The sequence below is a fragment of the Sarcophilus harrisii genome, chromosome 2, assembly GCF_902635505.1.
Source record: "Sarcophilus harrisii chromosome 2, mSarHar1.11, whole genome shotgun sequence".
NCBI lineage: Eukaryota > Metazoa > Chordata > Mammalia > Dasyuromorphia > Dasyuridae > Sarcophilus > Sarcophilus harrisii.
The window spans coordinates 121,215,208-121,221,207 of NC_045427.1; the positions used below are offsets into that span (position 1 = coordinate 121,215,208).

The window sequence follows — 6,000 nt, forward strand, 5'->3', positions numbered from 1 at the left end:
TGGAATTGAAGGAAGCTTTTCAGAAACATAAGAAGCAGTTTTGAATGAGACATTTTGGCCCTTCTTGCTTAATTTATATACCTAAACCTTGAGTGGACACTATTTAGCTTCTAAATCCTTTTGTCATAATGCTATATATGTTTTGAGACAACTGAGTGATGCAGTGAATAGAGCACTGGGCCTAGAATCAGAAATATCTGAGTTCAAAAAGCATCAGACACTTGCTAACTCTGGGCAAATCACATAACCTTGGTTTGTACCATATATAATATTTTTAAAGTTTCAAAATACTTAAAAATGCTTAACAGAGTGCCTGACATACACCATGGGTTTAGTAAATGTTTATTCCCTTCCTTTCACTCCTTCCCCTTCCTTTTTCCATTCATGAATATGTGTACAAACCTATAAACTTCCCTGCATCAACTTTCAGTAACAACAGACTACAGTAAATGAGGCATGGAATGAAAATATTAGTAATAAATAGACTTGCTCCCAATGTCCTGCTCTTGATTGAGTCACAATTTGGGTATGATATTCAGTTCTGGAAGCCACATTTTAGGAAAGCTGTGGATATGCTGTAGAGCACATGGAGAAGAACAACTAGGATGCTGAAAGGTCTGAAGTTCATGTCATACATTAGGAATAATTGAAAGAACTACACATATTTAAAATGTAGAGATATGACCTTCAAGAAATGTCTTACTTTAAGCATTTGAAGAGAAGTCATTTACAAGAGGTACTAATCTTTGACTCTATGGCATCAGAATACAGTTTGTTCACCTGTCAAATAAATGGTTTGAACCAGATAACTTTTAAAATCCTATCCAGCCTTCACTTTATGATCCTGTACACAGAGAGGAACTTTCTGGCAAGGCTTAAAATGTTTATGGCCAGGTTAAGGCCACATGAGCAATGATCCTTTCATGTAAGTTTGAACTTTACTATTTAATCTTTTAAGCTACTGTTCTTACCTGAGTATAATAAATGTTGTCAGATTTTGACAAAAAAGGCAAGAAGTCTGAGGATTGTCTACAGAGGCAGAGAACAAGTGTTGCAGGAAAGATTCCAATCTTTGATTCCCAACCCTCCCTAGTTAATGTAAATTACCCTTTGACTCACAAATCCTGGTCCCTTTGAATTCCACTAGAAGATCCGGACCTGTCCCAGCCCCACCTGGATCTGAGCCAACTTTGGGGCTACACTCAAAAGCCCCTCGAGCTAAGTCTCCTATTACAAAAGGGCCATGCTGGGAACCCCTCTTTGCAGAGATTCCAAACATTGCAGCCATGTGAGGACCCTCTGTCCACTGGACCCTCTGTCCAGTGCCCTCCTTATCTCTACCTTCACCTATCTCCTACTTCTAAACTCAGTAATAAACCTCTTTTACCAATCTAGCTCTTGGGCTAATAAATGCTTTTATTGGGGACTCGTGCCGCTACTAGACCTCATTTACTGCCGTATCCTTTCGCCGAATCCAAGGGGGTTGCCGGGAAGCTCTGTTTGACTCCCTGTACCCCAAACCCACCACTAGACCTAACTAAACCCTAATTTCATTTAGGTACCCCAAATCTAGACCTCAACATTTGGTCTATACCTCAACAGAAGGGGAACAGAACAGAATAGGGAGAATAGAAGAAGTAAATTAATTTCCCAATTCACAAGGTTATTAAAAATCATCTCTTAAGTCTTAACATCTAAGTAAATTCTGTGGCTAGACATGACATCTAGAACTTGACACAACTATGAGTTTGTCATTATCTGCTCATAACAAAGTTAAAAGTTGAAAATGTAAGTTGTTAAAAAAAATTCCTACACATTAAAATTTAACAGATTGGGACTCAATAATTACTTTATTTACCATACTAACTATAATATTTTAATACTAGGGTTAAATGTTCTTCATTTTGGGTCTCTAGACCAAGTTTATTCAGAACTATTGACCTACTGTCCCTTGCATTTATAATGTCTTTACTGTGTCAAATGTAGAAGAGAAACAGAGGAATTGAATTTCTTGTTAATGGACTTTCAAGTTTCTAAGGAGTAATTTAAGCTATAAAATTGTTTAATTTTTTTGAGTTGGAAGGTACTATAAATTTTAGCAAGGCCAATCTGCTCATTTTGCAGTCAAGGAAATCACATGGGTGCTAAATAAAAAAAAATATGACCCAAACCCAGGTTTAATCTTCTACTCTTTCTACCCTAATATCTATATATCTCTGTAATATATATAGTGTAACATATATATATATATATATATATATATATATATATATATGATTCACATAGAAATAGGCTTTCTACATTGCATAAATACACATAAATACCCAAACAAATATATGTATACATATCTATATCTGTCTCTAATAGTGTCTCTATCTTTATTATCTATCTACCGTAATCAGAATTTAACGAAATAGCTGCAAATGTAGCAGCATTATTCCATTTGAGCTGTGTTCTTTACCAAAGGTCCTGACAGCATGAAGATATTCCATTTCTTTTTATTTTATTTTTCTCTCTGGGCCATTGGCTATCCCTGGGTAAAGATGCACTTGATTTGTATACCAGGAAAATAAACCAGTAGCTAGAAGGAGGAAGAGAGTATGAGAAAAACCAGGCGCCTAGAAAATCTACAGGTTGAAATCTAATTACTGTTTTATAGCTAAGAAACATTTATGATGGGAATGTATTGGAAAACAATTGAAAGAGAAAATAGGTTCATTAGTGCCAATTAGTATCATTTCAGATACATTGCATGTTCTCCAATGTGGCAGAGTAGACAGGTTGATAAAAGCCTAATAATCACCTAAGATTAATATAAATTATTTTCTCAGCTTATGTCATAATAGAGATCATCAGCCTTATGCAATATTCTTTATATAATTCCTAGTGGGATAAGCTGCAAGAAGTAATTTTAGATCTATAGGTACTTGACATTCCTGTAGCGACTCTAATTTACCAAAACAGGAAGCAGTGACAAAGGACCTTAGGTCTCTTTATTTCCAAGGTTCTAGCCACTGATATCTTATATTCTCCAAGCAAAAAAGCTATGTTTTATGACATGGTTGTTTATGCAATATTGATAAATGAAGTAGTGTCTGCCAGTTCTCATAGGTCTCCTTAGTTTGCATAAATGAAACCCAATAGCTTAGCATTTTGACTTTGCTTATAGTCAGTCCTATGTGACATAATATTAAATATAAAGACCTTCATGCATATATGATATTTGTGTGAGCCATTTCTTGTCATGAGCATCCTTCCACCTCTTATGTAACTTCTTCTTTCCCCTGCCTCTTACTTTTTTTTATTAAAAAAATTCCTTGCATATTTTATTCAATATCAAATATCAAATCAAAGAACATATCCTTAGGTAACAGGGACCATCACACTTTAAACAAATCTTCTGAACACTTGTATTAATATAAAGATAAAATAATAAATTAGTGTAGAGGAAAAATCTGTAGTATTGAGAGTAAGAAAATGTGAATTTGAAATACACATTTTCTTGATCTTAGACAACTCATTAAGCTTTTTCTGAGTCTCAATTTATTCAATTATAAAATGGGTGCTTCATACCAAATGATTTTTAAACTCCTTTCCAGTTTTCAGTCATTTGGTTTTCCTTAATTAGAATTTTAAAAATTCTCATTGGAAGGATTTTTTTACTTACAAAAATGCTGGATATAGTGAGAAATTCTTTCAATAATGTCATAGACCATTAGACCTTGAAGGAGCCTCAAACCACAGCATTTTACAGATTAGTAATGATTTACAATTGAGATGAACATCTTAAATTACAAAGGTTAGAGTTTCATTTGACCTCCTGAAGAGGAGGGACTGTCCTTTCCCTCTTTTTGTATTCTTTTTGTTTAGCCCAGTGCCTGGCATACAGTGGGTACTTAATAAATGTTTATTGAATTGAGTTGAGAATGAACATTGTACATATAAGGAGGGGGGGAGATATGTATGTTTGAATTGTACTTTGCTGTGTGATCTTGAGAATATCACTTCCCTTCATCTCTGGGATTCTTTCCTCATCTTTCAAATGGAATTCTTTAGTCTTACAATGAAAAAGCTCCAGGATTTTATGAAACTTTCAAATAGAATAAAGTACAATTTCCACAATTAGTTTTACACACAAATGCTATTTCAGAACCTAGAACAACTATTATTCCCTTGAGTTCGAGAGGATAGATGAAGTTGGATCATAAATATGTGTGACTTTCATTAATTTCTAACTGAAAAATTTTCCTTTCTGTTATGAATAGAGGCAACAAGCATAGCGCTTCAAAGGATTCTAGAGGCTTTATAAGGGATTCATGATACTGACAAAAATGTTTATGAGCCCCTGACCTAGAAGACTTCCTTATGTCTATATATTTCATTCCCTAAATTTGCTGAATTTGAAACTCAGTACTTAGGGTTTCATTCATTTGGATTGAACCAATCTAAGTATTTTATCCCATGTTAAAAATGCAAATATAATAACGACAAGCTCAGGGGTCCTCAAACTACTGCCAGTGGGCCAGATGGGGGAGCTGAGAACAATTATCCTCCTGACCCAGGGCTATGAAGTTTCTTTATTTAAAGGCCCACAAAACAAAAGTTTTTGTTTTTACTATAGTCTGGCCCTCCAGCAGTCTGAGAGACAGTGAACTGGCCCCCTATTTTAAAAAGTTTGAGGATCCCTGCTAAGTAATATTGTATTCCTCACCTAGTTGGTTAATTTACTCCTGCATTGAATGAGTTTATCAAATTCTTTCCTTGAAGTAGACTTTAAACATTTCTTTTGTGTTGGGAATGATAAGAATTATGAAATAAGCAAAATATGACCACTGAATGTCATAGGATTTAGTTATCTAGTTCAGGAGGAATATCCCTTTTACAGTGACCCAGTGTTCTTAATACCCATTTACCTTGGACATTTGCCAATGTCCTTTTGCCTTCTTATGAAAATGGAGAAAGTGGGAAAAGTTGGTAAGAGTCAGAATAAACCCCTAGTCTCATTGTAAATACTGTTTAGGGTACCAAGGAATCGTTTTCTTTGATATATAGGTATCACACTCCTAGTATTTGCTTTTTACATTTCCTAAAATATGTGGGACAAAGGGTGTGTGTGTGTGTGTGTGTGTGTGTGTGTGTTTGGGGAGATTAGATTTCCTTTTTAGGCAAAATTAGAGTATCCTGATGCAATACCAGAAGTTGGAAATGTCAAAGTAGAATTCACATGGAACCTTAGAAGACCAGTACAAATATATATATATATATATATATATATATATATATATATATATCAGACATGCAGGTCAAGCAAACAGGATTTTATTCAGGTCATACTAATGAACAGGGCAAATGACCCTGGTGCCCCAGGATGATTTGTCTTTATGGAATAGCAACAGGGATTTAACCTTACAGGATAATTACAAGGGGGAAGCCAAGATTTTCCTCTCTTTTCTCAAATGTTAGTCAGAGGATTAGTCATGACCAGGCTTTGAAAATTATTCCCAGGGATTATTTTCCATCAGAAAAGCCATTTTTAGTTAATAATTTAGTTAGTCATGGTGTGCTAATTAAGTAATCTAAGATGATAGAGAAGAGAGCCTTATAATGACCAGGAGAAACCATTATGACTTCTGATCAGGATACCTTAGTAAGTGGGCCAATGGTCTTTACAGAAGCTAAAGTTCAGTTGGGCATGTTTTCTGGATCTTTTCCTGTTCTCCAAGAAGTTATAGTTCTGTTTGTTAATGCTATTGTGACATAATTGAAAGAACTCTGAATTGTGGATCAGCCTTTCTACTCTCTTCTTGGGAGACTTTTGGTAAATGATTTCATCAGCTACCACACCTGTCAAATGAGTGCACTAGTGACGGTGTGGAAGAATAATAGATTTATTAAAGGACTTGGATTTGAATTTTGGTTGTCCTACCTAAAATCTCTGTGATCTAAGACTTATTATACTCTTCATTCTTTTTCATTTGTTTCAGTCATGTCCAACTCTTT

At 34.9% G+C, this 6,000-nt stretch overlaps 1 long non-coding RNA gene across 1 annotated transcript in view; it reads right to left on the reverse strand.

Annotated features, from left to right (window-relative positions):
• Positions 1-5,740, reverse strand: part of LOC116421400 — a 111,683-nt gene extending 105,943 nt beyond the window's left edge. The window contains exon 1 of the long non-coding RNA XR_004231746.1: positions 5,644-5,740. This is a non-coding gene — a long non-coding RNA (uncharacterized LOC116421400). The remainder of the gene's footprint in view (positions 1-5,643) is intronic.
• Positions 5,741-6,000: the final 260 nt, after the last annotated feature.